This window comes from Lytechinus pictus, chromosome 8 (assembly GCF_037042905.1).
Source record: "Lytechinus pictus isolate F3 Inbred chromosome 8, Lp3.0, whole genome shotgun sequence".
In the NCBI taxonomy this organism is placed as follows: Eukaryota; Metazoa; Echinodermata; class Echinoidea; order Temnopleuroida; family Toxopneustidae; genus Lytechinus; species Lytechinus pictus.
In genome coordinates, this window is record NC_087252.1 from 40,766,098 (window position 1) to 40,786,601 (window position 20,504).

The 20,504-nt window shown below is 35.7% G+C and overlaps 1 long non-coding RNA gene across 1 annotated transcript; it reads right to left on the reverse strand.

The window, feature by feature from the left end:
• Window positions 1-9,298: 9,298 nt before the first annotated feature.
• Window positions 9,299-14,516, reverse strand: LOC135154947 (uncharacterized). Its single transcript, XR_010294337.1, has 4 exons — window positions 14,408-14,516; window positions 11,016-11,105; window positions 10,428-10,648; window positions 9,299-9,911 (listed from the first exon to the last, which is right to left on the reverse strand). It is a non-coding gene; the product is annotated as an uncharacterized LOC135154947 (long non-coding RNA).
• Window positions 14,517-20,504: the final 5,988 nt, after the last annotated feature.

A 20,504-nucleotide genomic window follows, 5' to 3' on the forward strand; every position in this document is an offset into this window, starting at 1 on the left:
CTTATCAGAAGACCACCTGAACTTGATTCAAACATCATATCCTAAAATTGTCCGCCATTTCCATACTTTAGAGCAGTATTTGGATATTTCAGCAAAAAAAGAAAGAACACAATAATTATTCATTTGTTCATTTATTTTATTAGCTAAATATATATGGCACGGATAGAAATAACATTCATATGTAACGTTGTAAGGTTGATTCTTTGTAAAAAGTTTAATTTCCTTCGTTTCTTTTGCACTTTTAGCACTTTCTTTTAGTAACCCTATGGGGGGAGTACTTTCATCTGAACACTAATATTACAAAAAAAGTCATTATACATGTATATGTATCAGAAGACCAACTGGATTTGATTCAAACATCATATTCTAAATTTATCAGCCACTTCCATACTTTAGAGCAGTATTTGGATATTTCAACAAAGAAAGAAAAAACACAATCATTATACAATCGTTGATTTATTTTATTAGGTACATATATGGTACGGATAGAAATAACATTCCTATGTAACGTAAAATGCATCCACTGTAACATCATAAACACCGCAACGATTTTAGGACATGCACGTTCATATAATGTTTATATCCTGGAACAGTGAAAAACGTTAGGGGTATTTACCAAAACTTAGAAATTGCTTTAAAACAACAGATCGGTACAAAGAGAAGGGACAGCAACTCTTCAGTGTACTCAGTGTGAGACACTACTTACTCGTCTGTACATGTAGGTACGCTATTAACGAAAGCTTGCGTTGCCTTTCATGCTCGTGTATTGAATGGAAATATTAGTAGGCAGACTTAATATATAGTGATCGATTGCTTATGGCATTGCTCCTTTTCGTAACAAACCATATCTTATTCGTGTCAGGTACCCCCGCGATACACCTATATATTGCCTATTAAATTTGTTTGTTTTTGTTGTTAACCTTGTAGATCACGACGTATTCAATCCCAAACTAAAAATAATAGTCATTTGAAAAATGGAAAAAGTAAAATCATAAACACATTATCTTAGAGAAAATCTGATGTCAGTGGGTATAATTTACTGTTAAGTATGTTAAGCTTTATGAAATAATTGTATGTTCATCCTGGCGTTCCCCCCCCCCTTTAAATGTAGAGATTTTAAAAGAAATTTCTTCATCAGTTAATTGAGAGAACATTTTCAGAATATCTCTTAACTTTTTTTCAAAGTACCAAGAAAGGGCATAACATTTGATAAATAAATTTCAGACCTTCGAGCAGATTAAGTCAATAAACAAATTTGTGAAATCAGCGAGACTAATATCTCAATATATTTCATATTAATAACATTTTCGAAAAATAAACATTGTAAAAGAACGTGCACGTCCCACGTTGCGTTCACATTATGTTTACAATATAGATACGTCCACAGTGTAGGACGACTATCTTCACACTATTAAATTTGAACATTGTTCGGTGTCAATCACATATTCACATAATCCGCTATGTAAACACGCTGTGTTGAATTATGTTCAGACTGGTACAGTGCCATATTATACAAACGTTTTCAAGTGAGATACATATATGTATATTATGAACAACCACAATTCATATTTGTTTGTTTATTTAATTTTCGCCTCATACGCTCCTATATCTACTTAGCATTGAAATATGCAATCAGTCGTGTATTTATAAGATATTATTACGTAAGAAATGATAGAGAAACATTAATGAAGACATTTACATCATTGTTATGGAAGGTGAAAATGCAAAATACACCATTGGGGAGCGCTAATTATTAAGTTTTAAACAAGTTGGGTGATTTCAAGTAGTCCCCAGTACTGATTTGTTAGATGTTGGAGTTGAATCAGGCTGAGATGAGCTCTGAAGTAATGATAATGATAATGATATAGGGTATTTATATTGCGCACATATCCACCTTGTTAGGTGCTCAAGGCGCGCTCCTATATCACACGGCTAAGCTAGGCGTTCACAGCGCACACAGCTTCTTGAGGCTTTACTACCTGCCGGTACCCATTTACCTCACCTGGGTTGAGTGCAGCACATTGTTGATCAGTTTCTTGCTGAAGGAAATTACGCCATGGCTGGGATTCGACCCCCTGTTTCAAAGTCCAGAGACTAATCCACTGGGCCACAACGTTCCACACGTAGATTGTAATAATAATTATGGAAAACACATGAGAAAATTGACTCAAAGTAGAATTCAAAACACGTTTTAATTGTGTACAGTCAGGATATACATAACTTATGAGAGCAGAGTCATTTATTGATGATTTGGACCTTGGACAAGTGTCGCAATACGCAATAGACAAAATAAGGTCAAGTGTTTTCTGATGAATTCTACTTGGTTTGCTCTTCTGATGAGGTATCGTATTCAAATATTGACATATGATAGGATAGCAAGTTTGATTTTATTTCTCTGATTCGATTTCTTTATTTACCAACAATATTTACATGTTTACAGGTTATGAAGCAAATTGCATAACAGTTACACATGTATAACAATACGATGGTAAATGGGACCAGAAAAAAGCACAGGTGCTAATCGAGCCTGGCCCCATAATATTACAAAATGTACTTTTAAGAAGGAAACACAAAACAAAACAAAAATTTAAATTGCAATATATCCCTTTTAAAGGATTATCATCAACATTTTTTAAGTATCTTAATTGTATTAATTATCTATTGTAGACTTACATGATGATGGTGTGAATTTATGACAATAAATGACTTTTTAGAGAATTCCTAAACTTTTTTCTTGATTTCTCCAATTTCCCAGTGTTATCATTTGAATAATATTTCAAAGACGAATACACTGAATTTCTACCTGGCTCTTATTGTACTTTGATTATATTCACCATGGTTACCAATCCTGCTGATTACCTGGTAAAAACAAATATTATTCTAAACATAATATCACATCCCCTATTCATGCATCTACCTTTTCCAAAGTACCGCCTTAACATTTTATGTACAATCTCTGTGAAATCCAAACAAAAGAGATTTCTACATTAAATCTCTTCATTACCGAATTGAACGTGTTTATGTGTTCTTTATTCAAGGGAGCAGCTTGCAATAAAAAAGTAAATTTGCGAGGCATAGGTCAATGGTCGTACGCAGATATGTTTTCCGGGGAGGGGGGGGGGGGGGACAACTGTGCTTGTCGGGTGGGTGGCACTTCTGCATTTCCTATAGTGAAATTGAATTTCGTTCACATTTTTTGTGAATTTTGAAAGTTTCAGTATAAGGTATAAGTTTCTGAAGTCAACTGCCCCCCCCCCCCTGCTGCGTATGGCCATGAATAGGTCTATACCTGAGACATCGTTAAAATACAATTCTTGCATTATTCATTTTTCATATATCTTCTAACAATTCATTCGATTCAACTACAAATGGTCTTTATTGTGATTATCAAATATATTTATAGCTCCCGCACATGAAAAAAGAGCTGAAGCTGGAAAATTTATGTTTACAAGTTTCTATAGACACAATAAAATGACACAGTGAAAAAGAAACCGCACATTTAAAAAGCTAACACAAATTTAGGTGAAAATCGTAAAAGACGAATGAGTATAACATGACATGAATCGTACATTCAAACAAAAAGACAACTTGAAGGAGAGGAGACTGGCATTTTGTGCAACATTTTAATGATGTCAAAAGTAACTGTATAAGGGAGGGGCGGCCATAGTATATTGCCTTTTCTAGTAAAAAAGTCATTCGAAAAAGGCAATTGACTATTTTTAAATCGTGTTTTCTTATTTAAAATTGTTGATGATTTTATAACGAAGAGAAACGTTGGTATAGTTTTTTTTCGAGGTAACCTTGTCTTACACAGAGGATGATATGATTTTTCTGCTTTTTCTTTACCCCTTGCCAATCTTCTCTCTTCATGTGTTGGTTAATACATATATGACGTGCATTTGTATATATATCCTAATGCCTAAGATAATTTTACAAATTCTCCGTGTATTCTTTAATTAATATCATTTTACTTTGTTGCATTAAAGAATGCTATGAAAGACTGGAGCACAATATTGTAGAATATATAACCTATATACATGTATATATATATATATTGCCAAGTAATCCCTCTTATGTAAATTGAATCTAATTTACGTATAGTGGTTTTATATCATTGTTCTAAAACAAGATTATATTTACATTCATTAGAAGAGTCATTGTTCTAAAACAAGAACATGAGATAATTTGTAAATAACAGAGAAATATACATGAAAAATATGTAAAATAATAATACAAAGCTGAAAATGACTTGTTGCTGTATAAAAAATAAAAGCAGATTGAGTAAAGAAAATACTAAGCCTTATGTACATCTTAATTTTAAAATGTATTCTGAAATATTCATAATGGATAATCCATAATTTAACAAGTTACTTCTTCATGTAATAAGTTTCACTCACATGCGTAACGTATGGAAGCATGTTTATTACATATTTCAGACACAGCATCCAATGCACGCATAATAGAAATGATACGAAACATCTAAAACAAAACAACCATCTTAATTTTTGTGAAAGACTGGTGTTATCTCATTTTAACAGCTGAAAGTTATAAAAAAACATAACCCCTTTGTCATTTTTGGGATAGAACATTTAGTTCTTTTAATGATAGTGTGGGGGGGGGGGGGGGTGGCAATCAATCATGAACAATCTCAACGTGCATACACGTGACTCTGGATAGGGCATTGCAATGGCGGCAAATTGACACCTCGAGGACCCCTCGGTAGACCAGCAACACCATGATTTGTACTGCTGAGTAGGGCAATCCTCCCATTTTTATTTGTCAATTTCACATGTATCATTTTGTATGTATTTTTATTTGTTTTGAAGATTAAAAAAATCAATTTGAAAACTGGTGGATAAATCGATTTCAATAAAACAAATAGTGCATGCATGATAAGATGTACACAACTTATTTCTCGTTTGTCATCAGTACCTCTTCTCATTCATGCACGTGACTGTTGTTTATCTGTTTCTGACCGGGACTTGTATTTCAGATTTCACTGTTCCTGCTATAGACATTTTAATGTCATCTAAAAAAAAAAAAAAAATGCGTTTTCTGATTTTTCTTTAATATGGCAAATTCGGTAGATACACCATTCAATACAATTAACGATGATGACTTTCTTGACTTGTTTAGACCACCGTTAGTAGAAAGTGAATCAAACATAAATCCCTATGTTACTTCCTTTGAAAATCATGTTACAGACAAATTTAATTCATCATCACAAGAGTTGAATTATGATTTTGACACTGATAACCAATTTCCTGGTCCATGTTCTGAATACGTCACCCATAACCAGTTTAATAATGTTGTTAAGGAATTTGATAACTCCTCTTTTTCTCTTATACACCTTAATATTAGGAGCATTAACAAACACTTTGATGAATTACGGTTACTTTTGGATAATCCCACCATGCAAACATTTTCAGTAGTAGGTTTAACCGAAACATGGCTTTCTCATGATTCAAGCCTTCCATTCGCTCTCGATGGTTATGATCTTTTAGTTAACAACAGACAAAATAGGGTGGGTGGGGGCGTTGCGTTATATGTTTCACAATCTTATGATTATGTAGTTCGAGACGAGCTTAACAGATTTTGTTTTCATCACATTTAGGCTTGGCCCAGCAAGGAAACCAACAAGTTTTACTTCTTCAAGACATAAGTTGGCAGATTGAATGTTGTTTAAAAAGAGAACAGTGTCATCTGCAAGTTGAGATATCTTAAATTCTTTTGAAATACCAGTTCAGTAGATACTACAGTGATACCACTGATATCAATATTCTGCTTTATTTTTAATGCCATAATTTCAACAACAAGAATAAACAATAGAGCGGACAGAGGGAAACCCTGTCTAATTCCTCTTTCTATTTCAATTTTTTTTCGAAATCCAACCATTATTCATGACACTCCCTCCAACATTTGCGTAAAGGACCTTAACCCATGTAATACAATATTCTTTAGATTTAAGTTTGTATAATATTTGAAATAGAAACTGATGGGTAACCATATCGAAAGCTTTTCGAAAATCAAGAAAAATAAAAATGCCTGGGTGATTATTATATTCACAACATTTAATAATATCTTTAACCAAACGTAGATTTTGCATAGCAGAGCGCTGTTTTAAATAACCTGATTGATCAAAATAAATCAATATCTATAACACCTATTCATCTTGTACACAATACTTTTGCTGCAATCTTATAATCAGTGTTGAGCAATGATATAGGTCTCCAATTATCTAGACATTGTTTATCATCTTTCTTGTACAGCAAAGTTAATATAGGTAATTTCTGATAACTGTTTTTTGAATAAAACCTTCATTAACACTATCTATTATAAGGGATTTAACATCGTCCCAAAAATACTTTAAAAATTCAACAGATAAACCGTCACTACCTGGCGACTTATTGTTTTTAATAGAAAGTAAAGCATTACGACATTCTTCCCCAGTAAGTATACCTTCGCATGACAATGCTTCTTGTTCCGTTAACGTTGGTAATATAGTTGAACGACCGTCTTGACATCAGAGCATTTAGTGTTTGCTAAGTCAGGCAATCAAGGTGATCGCTGGATCGCTCTTGAGGTAAGTAATCTTGAACACATTGGAATATAATTTCAGATGCTTTAACATTGTGATGGGGGTCTCTAACATTTATGAAACACAGCGCTCCCATTGCATTGCTTGACATAATACTGTTCTCCCCCTCTGGTCACTAAATCACAAAACATGGCTATAGTACAATATCATAAAGAACAGCATGCAATGAACACACGAATCTATAAATTATTTTTTTATTTCCATACGTACTGTATATTCCCAATTTATTATCAAGATACATTTAACAAGTTCTTTTGAAATTTACACTATCAATCTATCGAAAGTACACATGGTGCAAGCAATAACAACACCATTGCATGCTAAAGATTTTCATTATTTCAGTGAGATATTTACATGAGCAAATTGATGATGTCATATCGTCTCCGTTTTTTGTATTGTATTATATGAAATAATGGTCATTCAAATTTTTCCTCCAATGGTAGAAAACATTGGATGGACAACATATTTTAAGGGGAAGTTCACCCTGAAAAATTGTTATAAAACAGCACAAAAAATGTAATAGATATTGGCGAAGGTTTGAGAAAAATCCATTAAAGATTTAGTTCTTTCAGTTTGAAGTTTTGGATGTGTGACATCATAAACGAGCAGCCGCCCCATACGTTATAAAATGCAAAAATTTCAAGTTATAAATTGTTCGTAATGACTAAGTTATATTTCCTTTTCAGGAATGGGTGTAAAATGATTTGCTTATTAGTGATAATTATACTCAATTCACAGTAATGGCCACTTTCAATTTTCTGAGAAAATGACATTTCATTGATATTTTTTACCGTACGATATGTTGGAGATCTTTTTTAATTATTTTTATTTATTTTTAAATAATTTAATTATCTTTCACCTTCAAAAACAGAATTCTTTTAAATTTGTTTATTTCGTTATTTTTATTCCTTTATTTATAGTCTACCTCTTATAATTTACTTAACTAGTTTATTTTTTTTTTTCAACCTTATTTTTTTTCGATTGATTTTATCTATTTTTTTGGGGGGGGGGAGGAACATTTAATTTCTGCACCCCATGATCGATGAAGTCCTGGATGAACCAAAAATTTAAAGGGGGCTTGATATGGCGTATCTGGTAAAATTAATTTTGAAAAAGTTGTGCGCGAGCAAAAACTTCCAACATTTGTGCCAGAGCTAACAATTTTGGAAGGAGCCAAGATATTAATTGGTAAGCTCCTCCAAGAGCACTCACTGGTCACCGTAATTGCATTATCCCTAACTTATTTCTGTTATTGCTACTCCAGTTGGCGGGGGGGGGGGGGGGGTAACCAAGTTAGACACCATGCTTGCACATTCGTAAGAGCATGTATTCATTTTTTCAAAGGCAATACAGTATTTTAGCCAGAAAAATGTTGACTTATGAACCCTGGATGAGTAAAAACGGTATTCCACCGATCATAAAAATATATTTGAAATTGGAGGAAATTATGACAAAATGTCCAAGGTACTCCTAGATTGAAAGATAATTGCTAATTATGGTCAATTTTGAAATTATCAGCCTGGTGTCCAGCTTGCAGGGGCTGCGGAACCGGGGGGGGGGGGGAGGGCCTTGACCGATTGTGATTAACTGTTCCGCAGCCCCTGCCTTGTAATAACTTTGCCCCCCTCCATCCCCTCCCGAAGACCAATTGCTTAATTTGGGATATTTGGTCAAAATGCCCCTGCTTTTAAAGAAAAAAAATAAAATCATTTCTGAGGGGATTACAATTCCTACAATAAAAATTAACATTTAAACAAAGTCTTATGATATGCTAACCCCACATGTCATTCTCTCAGTGATATAGCTACCTTCCCTCCTTTCACTTCTCATTTGCTTTCATCACATGCACATTTATCATGTATCTTTACATACCAAAGAACTTTTCTCCCAATTAAAAGTTTATAATAAATAACATTGTAGTACCCACTACAGCAATTTTCTCTAATTGTATCCTCTTGCACAAGCAGTCAGTTTACTTCCTTCATACACAACCTTTACCAACATATCATTCACATTACTACCACCCCTGCCTTACACATAACCTTAATCTTTCCTTGGCACAATTTTAATCTGAAAGTGAATAAAGTATTTCTTATATTAATTTATTTTTTGCCTCCTGTAATAACTGAACACAGGCACATGGAGAGAGAGAAAAAAAAATCATGTTTTCTGCTGATAACACACCTGGAATACAATATATAAACAAAACGTATGTACATTTATAGTAGATAGATTAGTTTATTCAGTACATTGTTGTTTTTTTAATTAGATCAAAAGTCGTTTATATGACACAAAAAATTTAATTTACTGTCTACATTTATCACTATGAATGATAAGATACTCGGAAAAAATGTCAAATATATTTCTGAAAGACACTAAAGAAGGATGATTCAATCATAATAATAGTAATATTAAATTGATAATATTACTGGTAGTTTGCATTTATATAGTGCTCATTTCAGTGTATCGAAGTGCCTACGAAAAGCTGGAAAGTAAAAGGATATTAATTCACCAAAATGAAATTATATGATTTAAATTTGACACATTAGGGAGCTGCACATGCCAAGGCAAGTGACTATTTTATGAATAAACAGGTCTTAATCCTAAGAAGACCTGGGGGTGGCGGGGGGGGGGGGGCTGAATCAGCCCCCCCCCCCCCCCCAGTCTTCTGAGACGTTGAAATAGCCCAGTCTATAGGGTTAAAATTGAAACCATGATGATTTAAGCATTGATTCTTAATTAAAAAAAAGATAAGTGAGACAATAGACTTGAATAATAAGAATGACCTAAAGTCAGTCCATCTCTTGGCAAAACTGAGTTAAGTATGATACAACTGTTGCTTATTAACCCAACATGTGTGTCATTTATATCCACCCAGAAGTACCTAACCTTTTATCAAACAAGAAAAATATTGTGAATTTGGGTTTTAAAAGCAAGATGGTCATTAGATCACTATTGAAATACAGGAATGCGTGGAAACACCCCAACAACTAAGAAAATATTATTTTCTTTGCAAATAAGTAATAAACCTGTCAATTTATTACATCCTGGTGTTACAAGGTACAGGAGTTTATGTCTTGAGATGGTGCTGTCCAAATTGGCTGTGGTACAGTAGCTTTAAAACCTCTAGGAATAACTAGCTGGTGACAGTCAAGAGATGTACCGGATTGAGCAAGCTACCAGTTTTAACTCAGTGTCCATGTTCATGCGTAGATTATGACATGGCCAATGGAATGCGAAATAGCACGCTATCTTGATTGATTGACGAGAGAATGCAGGCAGGAATTCATCAAAAAAGAAGAGCAAAGGATACCTGCAGTAAGGATCAAGAACAGAATACATATTTAAAAAATTGCTCTTCAGTATTCTTTCTAGAAATATATCTTCATTGATGTAACAATTAATAGTAATACCCCTTTTACCTGAAGAAGCAAAATGCATTTTCTTTTCGATTTCTCATTTCTCCTGCAATAGAAAATTTTGCAGTTAACTCTTTAAAATTGTCTGATCGTACATATGAAGAGAATCAAATTATAATAAAATTTGACTAACAACAGGACTGAAAAAGGATGAAATACAGTATGTAAGGGCCAAGTTGACTGCATACATACAAGTAAGATCATGTCAGCTTGGGTGAAGTTGCATAACCGCTCATGATGGCTTTAAGCTCACATCGTTATTTTGTATTCATAATGTATTATGACTATTTTGTCTTTATTCTGGATTATTTTTACATAAGTTTGATTTGTATTGTATTAAGGAAAAAAAAAACATACTATTGACAAAAGCTCATTATCATGGGACATTAAGTAGATGGGAAATAACTCACCAACAGCAAAAAAATGAAGTGAAGACAATTGTATCAAAGTACTGGAAAAGAACCCTTCCTCAGATATTCACTCCCTGATCCTGTTCTAGCATTCTGGTGATGTGCATGGCCGTTTTCTTGGAGAAGCATACCAGAGTTGAAAAGACTCATCTGTGCACCATTCAAGCATTATTCTCCCCATATCTTGGTCCTCAAGGTGACATTCCAACATGTTCAAGTATCTGTGGGTTAGATAAAGTAAAAAATAAAATTTTAAAATGTGGACGAGTTAAATAATATGGATTGTGGACATGCATTCCGAGATCATCACCTTTTTTGCCATATTCCGAACATCGTCACTCTAAAGGTAAACTGCCTACCCAATCAAAATAATGGAAAGGAAATTACAAATGACTTTAACATGTTCTGCAGTAAGTGTAACATAATAAGATTACAGTTATCCATCAAACAGGTTTTCATTTATTGTGATAACAAAAAAAGATGGCCCCTAAAATATAATTGGTTACAGTTGGCATAAAATAGGAAACCGATATATCAAGATTTTCTTATGGTTAGAAAATTAATGAAATAAAAAAAAATGAAACAAACCTCTCTTTCCATACTCCATACTCAACAATGATGAGTGACGACACTGTTGGAGAACATTAGCCATTTTCAGTATTGTGGCTTAGGTAGTGCCTAATAATGAAGAAATAAAAAGGAAATAAAAATCTTACTATGATATGAATAACAATCAGTAGTAGACTTGATAAATTCTGATATCGTAATACTGTATGATATTTATCTTTATCAAGAATTAGACAGGAATAACTGTTGTTTTGGGGGATTTATTCAACAATTTCTGACATTTTACTATAATCCCAATTGGTAAGCAGAGCCAAAGAAGTTCAGCGGAACAACCAATGTACATAGATAGAGTCGCAGACTGACGCTTTTGGTCTAATCTAGAATCTACTTGTTAGTACAAATAGTAATATTTTGTGTGCTCCTGTTGGTACTTTAAAGGGATTTATTTGATCTAGGGATCAAATAGAAATAATAAACATGCACAATGACTTCAAAATTGTCTACCTGCATGTTAATTAAATGGTAGACCAAAAATTTCAGTCTCTACTCTCTGTATATTGGTTGTTCCGCTGAACTTCTTTGGCTCTACAGTGGGGATGATTGATGGTAGCATTGTCTTTCCGTTAATGTCCACAATCATTATATTATTATGGCATATGAACGTCAAGTTTGACTTGACCTCAATGACCTGAATTTTGCCGGGACCGGCAGGTGCAATAAATACCATGACTGGGTGAACACCCATCTTTGACGAATAGTGTATTGGTTTTAAAGTGCATAGGTTGTGACTCTCCTATACACGGGACCAACATTTGCGTCCTTTCCGATGGACGGAGTGTTTTCCAACTGCATTCACACCTGCACTAAATACAGTGATGAGAGTCTGAGACATGCTAACAGGAACACAAAATGCTATAGCATCAGATTTTTTGTTAGACAAATTTTGGCTTGAACGGGACCATGGGCGGAAATCCCAGGGGGAGATATGTCCCCCCTACCAAAAATAGTAGGGGGGACACAATATCAAATGTCCCCCCTACTATTTTTGGTCTTTTATGATGGAGAAAAATGCATCATTAACATTCGAAATAATACATGTATTTTGGACTAAATGACCTTACATTTTGGGTGAAAACCCTTTTTTTTTTTTTTTTTTTGCTTGTCAAATTTTCCAGAGTGAATAAAATAAGATGAGGGAAAAACTTGGAAAATAAAAACAATCTTTCATGTCACTATATAAAATTTTCGCTCATGCTTCGCGCTCGCATTATTTGATTGTTGAAATATGTAACGTCTTCATGGCTAATTGCAAACAGTCTTTAACAGGTACCTTTTCCATCAGTTAATCTCTGCTCGCACTTCGCGGTCGTAATATATATTCAGTTGTATATACATCTTTTTCAAGATAACAAACATTGCCCAGAATGTTCAAATTTTAGGAAAAAAATACATAAATTTTCCAAAAAAATTTTGCTCGCGCTTCGCGCTAGCATTATATAAGGACAATGATATCATATATTTATGTTGATTTATAAGAATAAAGCTAAAAAGTGACCATGAGGACTACTCCTTCAATGAAACAGACAAAAATTACCTTCAACCAGCCGATCAGGGATTAACATATGGCTGAAAATGTTTTCACCCCCCCCCCCCCATTGGCGAAGGCTGGATCAGCCCGTTGCCCCCCCCTACCTTTCGGGACAGATTTCCGCCCATGAGCGGGACTCGAACCCCTCACATTGAGATCTACAATCTTATCTGAAACATGCGCTCTAACCTACTAAGCTACGCTGCCTCCCAATGTAAATAAAAAAATTGTTAAAGAAAACAATCCCCAGAAACAAAGGTCATTCCAAATAATCTAGATCTATACACAGTACTAGGTGACATAAGTTTTAGAACTTTATAGAAGAGATTAATACAAAAAAATAAGAAATACAGGGGTCTATAAATTATAATGATGAGTCATGGCCTCACGGGTGCATTTATTTTTTTTTCAAAGAAACATCAACATTCCCAAACACAAAGTCACAGTATTTTTTCTTCTTGGAGGGGGGGGGGGGGGGGGGAGGGGTTGGGGACAAAACTTGATGAGTGGGCAGTTCTTTTTTATAGTTTTATACACAGGCTCCATCATGTGGATCAATCCACCACTATTTTTAACCTGGGTGAATGCCCCCCCAAGAAATGAGTAATCATTCTATCATGACCTTGTTCATTGATTGAGTGATGAGTAATGACTCAAAAATTGAAATAAAGAAAACATCAAACTTTAAAGTAAACTTTCAGGTCACTTTACTTAGCTTGTCTTTGCGATGCCAGTGACCGAGTGAGTTTTGCAGTTGCCATACCGTAATTACTATACTCTAGGCCTAGTCATTTATGATAACCCTGCCCTGGCCAGCATGGCCATAGCTACATTGGCGGCGGAAGCCAAAAAATTAAGGGGGGGGGCCACCTGAAATTTTTGGATGGACACGGAAAAAATTTGACAAGCCCCAAAAAAGGCAGTGTAGCTCAGTCGGTTAGAGCGCATGTTTCGGATAAGATCGTAGATCTCAACGTGACTCGTGAGGGGTTTGAGTCCCGCTCATGCCGAAACGCGTCTAACAAAAAAATCTGATGCTATTTAGTGTTGTGTGTTAGCGTGCCTCACCACTGTATTCAGTGCAGGTGTGAATGCAGTTGGAAAGCACTCCGTCCATCGGAAAGGACGCAAATGTTGGTCCCATGTATAGGAGAAACCCAACCTATGCACGTTAAATCCAATACACCGTCACTATTCGTCAAAGAGTACGGTAGGGTGTTCACCCGGTGTATTGCACCTGCCGGTCCCGGCAAAATTCAGGTCAAGTCAATATTGACATTCATATGCCATAATAATCAAAATAATGATTGTGGGCATTAACGGAAAGACAAGACAAAAAAAAAGGTTATAAACCTAAATTTTAGGAGGGGATCGCAAAAAATTTTGACAAGCAAAAAAAAAAAAAAAAAGTCATCAAACAACCTAAATAGTAAATTTTAGGGGGGAACAAACATTTCAGGGGGGGCAGGTCCCCCCCCCCCCCCGCCTATCCAATGGCCCATGCCATGCAGATCTAAGCTTTATAAGGACATTATCATGATATTGGGAACACCGTTCACTTCATTTACAGCAGTTTTTCTGAACGCGGTCGATCGTGATCCTTGGAGTGTGTATGGACAGACTGCACAGGACAGTCAGTCAGTCACACACAAAATTGAAAGTATGGGACTGTGTCATTACTTCATGCTGTAACTCTTGATGTAAGACTTCCGCATCATCAGGTATTCCGAATCATATTCTGATATTTCGCGTTGGCACAGATAAATGAAAAATCAGCCGAAGGCTCTACAATGATCAAAACTCTTACGTCAAAATGCATACTTACGGTTTTGTTCGAAGATGTGAAGATAAATACGGCATTACGACCCCCTTCCCGTCCATATCGTCGGCTCGTTCTCGCGATGCAGAAAATAAAACAATTATTGTTTATGTTGATAATCTGCTTTCTGATTGGTCAAAATCAGTGGGCTAATTTAGCCCACGATTTAGCCCATGGCCAAAGGGGTGGCTAAATTTGTGACGTCAAATGACGCGATTTAGCCCACGATTTAGCCCGGGCTAAGTTAGCCGAGCTTCGAGAAATGCAAAATTTAGCACCATGGGCTAAATGACGTCAAATTACGCGATTTAGCACCATGGGCTAAGTTAGCCACCCTTCGAGAATTCGGGCCATGGTGTTCATGTTCTGTGTGTATAGACCAGCATCTGCTGACGCAGCGTCTATAATGCCATATCAGACTACATTGACACTGTCCAAGAGCTCCACCCCAGATCTGAAATTATTATTTTGGGTGACCCTAATGCTCACCATGAAGAGTGGCTGGGAAGCACAAAGACAGATGCCCATGGTGAATCTGCATACAACTTTGCCACACTCAACAAACTTGTCAACTTGTAAATGACACAACCAGATTTGGACGGGATGGAAGCTGTTCCAAACTGAACCTCTTCCTGACTACTTCTTCTGGCAACCACGTGGTATCAGTTGTTGAACCCTCGGAACTCCTAACCACTATATGGTTGCGGATGTAGCTAACTACAGACTTCCGACTACAAGCAAAGCTGGCAAGCGCAAAACCTGGCTGTGTGACAAGGCTGAGTAGGATGGTATGCGCTCTTTCCTGTCTGAAGCTGACTGGTCCCCCCCCCCCCTTTCAAAGGCACACACTGCTGATAGTATCGATATCGCCTTGAACAGTGTGAAAGAAAACATTGGTGAGGCTATGGACCTTTTCATACCATCCAGGGCTATCAAACACAAGTACTCAGAAAAGCCATGGTTCAATGACAGATGTCATGACGCTGTTAAAAAAAAAACAGAAGGCCCACAAAACGGTGGGAAAAGAACCGCACAAGAGATCCTTGGATCCTATACCTGGAATCTAAATCTGAATGCCAGCGTACTATACGCAGAGCTCGTCCTAAGTTCTCGCAGCACGTAGAGCAAGAACTCAAGCATGCTAACAGTAAGCAGTGGTGGAAACTGGTCAAATCTGTAACTGATAGCAATAAAGAAAGCGAACACATATGATGCATCGAACTAGAACCCCATGTCATTGCTTTCGATTATCTCGAAAGTAATGGAGAGCATAATTGGCGACCAAATTCGAAAATATCTTGAAAGTCACCAACTTTTGAGTGATAGACAATATGGGTTCCGGGGAAAAGATATCCAACGTTGACATACTTTCATATATCATTCAGTGGTGGAACGACGCCTTGGACATCAATAAAGCCTTTGATCGTGTTTGGCATCTCTGTCTTGTGTCCAAATTGTCATTCTCTGGCATTTGTAGCAACATATATGGATGGATTTCTTCTTTCTTAGCCAGTAGGCAGTAAGATGTTGTTCTAGATGGCTTGACTTCAACATCCAAGACCATCACTGCTGGTGTGCAATAGGGAGATGGGGTAGGGCCCCTACTCTTTCTTAAGTACATCGACGATCTGACTTCCCAAGTAGAACACGGTCTTCACCTCTTTGGTGATGAATTAACCCTACATATTGTCATAAAAATTATCACGACAGAATCATCTGTGCTGAGAGTCTTCAACGTGGCTTGCTGATAATTGAGAAATGGGCAACAGATTGGTGCATCACCTTCAATGCAAGGAAGACAGAAGAGATGATCATCGGTAGGAAACGAAACCAGAACCAACCTCCTCTCTACTTTATGAACTCAGCCCTAAAACCAACAAAGAGTATCACCCTACTCGGTGTCACCATCGCCAATACTTTGCCAAAAAGGTTGCAAAGAGGTTGTTAACCTTGAGCCTCTCAAGAGATTTCCTTCCATTCAAGGCAGGAGTCACAGTCTACAAAACTTATATTAGATCCTTAATGGAATATGCATGTCCAATTTTGGCTGGCGCAGGTACCTGTGTAATCACACGTATTGATTGGTTAGAGCGGAAAGCACTCCATCTCCTGAAAATTGAAGACCCTTCCAAGGTTGGGCTTTATCCACTCGAGCACCGGAGAAATGCTGCATCTCTCTGTACTTTCTACCGCCACTTCTTCCTGAAACCATCTCTTGAGTTGTCTAGAAGTCTTCCCCTTGGCCCCAAATGTCCGTTGCGCTCTACTGCAGCGGCCCACCCCTACAAAGTCACTGTCCTAAAATCAAACACTTCTCTTCATCAATCTTGATATATACCAAGGACGGCTCAGCTGTGGAATTCACCTTCCGCCAACACATCCCTTTAGCTCCCAAAATGGACAGATTTATATGTATATATATATATAATAAGCTTCATGTATAACATTGTACTTTTAATTTAATTATGGTTTATTACGTGGCAGTCATATGCGGCTTGTCATCATTTTATGATGGCAACACCAGGCCCAAAGAACACACAAATCTGTTTTTTTTAATATGCTATTGGAACAACTGGTTATTAGATGAAATGGTGAGTGGACGAATTGGTAATTAGACCATGTGGAAAGGGTACAAACTGATGGTAGACGAAATGATAGTAGACGAGTTGGCAATTGGACGAATTGGCATCAGACGAATTAGAAATAAACCTTAAAACTTACACCAGTTTGGTGTACCAATAGAGGACCACAGGTGTCAAAGTTCTGCCTTATACTTTAAGATATACATAAATTAAAACAAAATAGTGTCAAAGTAACTACGAAAGGTGCTGCAATGACACCCTTTATGTGTTGAATTAAACGCCCGTGGGTGTATGTTTACTAACACCGTAATTTTAATACTGGAGTCAAATGACTGGTATGTTCATCTATCTACACCGGTCAACACGACAGTTTCTGCGGAGCATATGTCCGAAATTATAGTTTAAAAAGTTCGATATTCAGAGGTGGATAATAAGGGGGAATATACACCTGGGAAGTTTCAAGTGCAAAACAGCATATTAATTTGAATGGCGACAACAGAATATCCATTGTGCAATATAACAGCCCATGCAGTTCTGTGATGTTTCAATTACATTATCTCTGGCGACGATTGCTCCGCTATAGATTCCACACACCAATCGAATTACCAAATTCAACTCTGGGCTTAACACTATACCCTACCCTGAACATGTTAAACCTAACATAAAACCTATTTGCAACCCTTACCCTAACCATACATCCTAGACGAAATTCAAACTGGAGAAATTGTCGTAAGAGCAAATATCGTGTCACCTCCGTAATATAGTTCATTTTGAGATAATCAAGAAAAACGAAATGATATCTGTTTTTTTTCTAATGCGGACTTTGGTCAGTTTCTCATCCCTTTTGGGCATTTTTCTTTTGATGGAGTTTCCAGGTATAGATGACACTAAGGCGGGTTCATGTAGTAATCTCTATTTAAAAACCTGCAAATAGTCTTAATGAAATATAATATAAACTAAAACAGTTCATAACATCATCGATTATGTCACTTGTTTACCACCACTGTTGTAAACAGTGTAAACAAGTAACTAGTAACTAGTAACATGCAAAATTCACAAAAAAACTGACTATTCTCTGTAACAAGATTTTATACATATTTATGATTATCGATGAGAAATATGACATGTCATAATACTAATTTTTACAATAATAATACCAATACAGGGTATTTGTATATCTGACATACATATCAACCTTGTTAGTTGCCCAAGACGCTCAGACTACATGGCTTATAGTCGGAAACAATTAAAAGATGCAACATCATTATTTCGGGAAGATTTCTTACTTAAGGGTTTTAGAATGTAAGTAACTGAGAGAAATTAGTGAAAACAAACCTTACTGGAAAGAAGTAAATTCAGGCAACAATCTTCCTTGATGCGTCAAAAAAATCAAATTCCGCAGTTAACGGAGTAGTGGTCTTACCTCAGCTAAATTCCTAGGCGTGTAATTATCATGATTATACACCCTACTCGTGGTTGCTTCACGCGTTTACAAAGAATGAGTGCCTGCCTTCTACCATTGGTGTATGTGTGTCAATTTCATATTTTGCCTCCGTAAACAGTTCAAGTAATAAATCCTAGGAAAAAAAATACATTCTCGTTCTTATACATATCCGTTTGACTATATTCAACATTTAAATGACAAAGTTCAGAGTCTAGACCTACACTGGTTCAACTGCTCAAGAAAAGTAAAGTTCAAAGTCCACACAGTGCCGTAGACATTAAATTTTATAAAATGATAAGTTAACCATATATAAAATATTTCATTTTGGGAATGATGTTATTGCCATTGTCCGTGCTAAGGCTTATCTTATTTTTTAGATACGTATTACATTAAGTATTAAGACAATATTCCAACCTGATTGATTAAACACACCCACAATGGATCAGTCTTAATGAAATTGAATCGTATTTCTTCAAATATAAGACCCAAAGTTTGTTCAGTAACCTTTTAAATAAAGGCACCCTTTCAAAGATGACACATATTTTTTCTCTAATTGTTTTGTAATGTAAATAAACAACCCCACCCCCACCCCCCCCCCCAAAAAAAGAAAAGATATGTACACATGTATTATTCATTTTTTCATCATTTTCTGGTATTACAATTCAAGCCAATAGCCAAGGGAGAGGTTCTGGTGGTTCCGCAGAACCCCGCCGTTTGCCAAGAGCAAAAAAGGAGGGAAGACAAAAGAGCACGAGAGGATGTAAGGAAGGAAAACAAAAATATCAGAAAAGGAAGAAAAGAAAATGAAACCAGAGGTAAAAAGAATAATTCAATAAACTAGGTCACGACACACCAAACGAATAAAAATCGTTCGCTTTTCGCGACCACATTGCATTGAGAGAAATGATAATCTGCTGAAGAGCATAAGATAGACCTTAAAATATCATGTTTTTAGAGTCAATATGCACACATCATTCTGCTTGCGATTCGAGATTCATTATTTGTTTCAGAATCCTGTTCAATCTAACTGGCGCTTCGCGCTCGCATAATTCATATTTAACAACAATGTCCTCTCCATAATTGCACTGCGTGTTACTGTTAAACTCGTTCTTCGTGCTAACATTAATCTGTGTTGAGATACGCAGCTTGTTCTTTATTTCAAAATGAGCTGGAATTGTTTAGATTTCTGATTGGAATATCAACATTTAGCACGATATCCATCATTTTTCCGATTTACAAAAATTGATTACATTATCCCAGTTTAGGTAGAAACCTGAAAAAAATAAAAATAAAAGAACATTTCGCGTTCACAATAATCGTTTTTATTTGATGAATTGTTCTTTTATAAAGGACGTTTTTAAGCTTTGCGCTTGCAAATTGTTAAATAAGATGCCCATCATGTTACAAATTATGAAAAGTGCTTAGAATGCCCCATTTTTATATCTTAATTGCCAGAATTTCACCTCGCGTTTCGCGCTCGTATACTTTGTTCTTTATTGAAAATGTGCAAAAAAAACTCGACTTTTAGCACAAAATTCCAACAATTTTTACCTCTTGGCCCGCATGCAAGAATTGTTCAGATGTCCGTCCTAATTAAAATATTTTACCGTCTTCCTATTGCCGAAAGTTTCATCCGAAACTACAAAAAGTCCTCTTTCCATTTTGATCTTTCATTTTCTTCATCTAATCTTATTCAATTCAATTCAATCATGGGTTATTTCATATCAAAACGTTACGTGTTACATAGCCAAAAGGCTAAAATTAACATGTTTACAATAAAATGTTTACAAGTCATACATGGGTAAAAGCAACAATTACAATTTAAAAAGTTACATGTTAGGATTTTTGATGTACATAGATAATAATTTATAAAGAGCAAGGGTACACAAAAATCATTTAATATAATAAAACAGAATTTAAAAAATGCAATAGGCCTATTAGAAAGTGATGAATATTAGACAATTAAAAATTCAAATACTAATTGGATTAAAATGGAAACTAAAACAATGACAAAAAATCGGGTAAAAATATGAGTTGATTTCAAGTGCTATGTAGTATGTATTTAACTTCATGTTAT